This window comes from Echinops telfairi, unplaced genomic scaffold (genome assembly GCF_000313985.2).
Source record: "Echinops telfairi isolate 266 unplaced genomic scaffold, ASM31398v2 ScPeMD7_655;HRSCAF=1070, whole genome shotgun sequence".
Lineage (NCBI taxonomy): Eukaryota > Metazoa > Chordata > Mammalia > Afrosoricida > Tenrecidae > Echinops > Echinops telfairi.
Genome location: NW_022104553.1, coordinates 20,434,672 through 20,436,562, shown reverse-complemented (window position 1 = coordinate 20,436,562; position 1,891 = coordinate 20,434,672). Strand labels below are relative to the sequence as shown.

At 52.5% G+C, this 1,891-nt stretch overlaps 1 protein-coding gene across 1 annotated transcript in view; it reads right to left on the bottom strand.

Annotated features, from left to right (window-relative positions):
* The window catches only part of KLK10 (kallikrein related peptidase 10), a 10,004-nt gene that overhangs the window by 2,095 nt on the left and 6,018 nt on the right, over window positions 1-1,891 (bottom strand). The window lies entirely within an intron of this gene.

Genomic DNA, 1,891 nt, shown 5'->3' with positions numbered 1-1,891 from the left:
GGAGGGACATGGTGGTGGAGTAGAGTGGAGTGGGGGTGGGGATGAGTTCCTGGGGCGTGAAGAAGAAAGGGGCTGGGGCCTAGGAATTCTGGGTTTGTGGGAAGAATGCCTGGGACCTGGAGAGAGGAGATCAGAAGTCTGGGCTTCTAGTTCTGCAGAAATTGAGGGCTGGAGGCTCAAAGTCATGCGTAAGCCCTGCTGCCCTTTCATCACTCTCACTCATGGGCCTCTAGTTCGGATCCTCACAGTGGCAGACGGGGACTTATCTTGGGGGCCTACGCCTTGCCCACGAGTTGTCCTGCAGTCAGCTCTGACTCGTGGTCATCCCCGCGTGCAACAGAAGGACACACCGCCGACTTGAGGATGTGCTCGACTCCATTGGGTGGCTGGCCACGGGGGCCTCTGGTGCCCTTCAACCCAAGGGGACACCTGGTGGTGTAGACAGTTATGAACTGGGCTACTAAGCACAAGGTCAGTGGTTGGAACCCATCCGCTGCTCTGTGGCAGAAAGGTGAGGCTGTCTGTCGGCCTCCATTGAGTTGTTGGGTCTTGGAAAGTGTGGGGCACGGAGGACCGGGAAGAGAGTGCAGGCGGATGGATTCTGTATCCCTATATTTTAAGAAGCCTGGTGGGCCGGGGCTCTAGGTGGAGGGAGGCCTTCACACGTGTGCCTTAGAGAGGAGTCCCAATCGCATTCTCATTATTAAGAACTGATTCCCCATAATATTCCTCCCATCATAGTGCTGCCTTAAAGGGACCTCTTACAAGCACTTGGCTGATTGCTATCTGGCCGGCAGCTTTATCTGTAGGAGCAGACACCTTGCTATTGCTCTCCCTGCTCACGGGACAGTCACTCCCCCTTACCTGCCCCTAGCACTGGTGTTAGGTTACTCCTCCAATGCACTCAGGGACCTCTAGGGTTAGGGTACTGCCCACTTTGTTATGTATGTGGGTACTTGTAATTAGGAGGGCTTGCATGCTCCAAGACTGTATAAGTTGGTGTAAGAATACATTCTCTCTCTGCTCGAACCTGGCTCCTAAAGCCATGGTGGAGGTAAGCACCCCCCAACTTTTGTCTGTCTCTTGATTTCTTCCCTGCAATGACACTCCCGTCCCTTTGGACCCATCCCAATGTGAGGCTGGATCTCACAGGAAATTAAGGAGCAGATCTCGTCTGTCCAAGGGGGTCTTTATGAGTTGAAACGACCTCAATGGCAGTTGGTTTTCAACTGGAGGGGCTTCTCCTCCACCCAGCACCATCTCAGATACTGGTCTCCTGTGTTCCGCTGGGTTTCCACTGGATTTCTTTTTAACATCATTTACAGCTTTTATAACAATTACACAGCCACTGCGATGAACCCTATTTGTCCAAGTGTTGCCATCATAACTTTCTAAAGTTTACTTCCTTTCGGAGCCCTTTGTATTAGCTCCTCTTTCCCCCCTCCCTCCTCCCTTGATAAATTATAAATGATTATTATTTTCACATCTTACACCAACCACTGTCTCCCCTCCCCCATGGGTCTGCTGTTCATCCCCCTAGGAGGGTGTATGTGTGCGCGTTATGTGTCGATCGTTGTGATCGGTTCCCCCCTTCCTCCACTGGGTAATTTTTGGACGTAGATCGACAGGTCTATTTTCCTCGTTTGTCAGAGGCTCCTCTCAACCTCTCCATCACGGGTCACCCTGCCGGTATTTGAAATGCCTGGTGGGAGAGCTTCCCGCACCTGGGCAACATCCAAGCCACCAATCTCCTGGCAGCCCGGCAGACAGGTGTCTGTCATTGCCTGTAACTGTCATTGCTGTTGCTACTTGTGTGCCCCCAAGCCAACTCTAACTCATCCAGACCCCCACTTGATGGAGTCAAATTGCCATGCAGGGTTTCTGGAGCTGG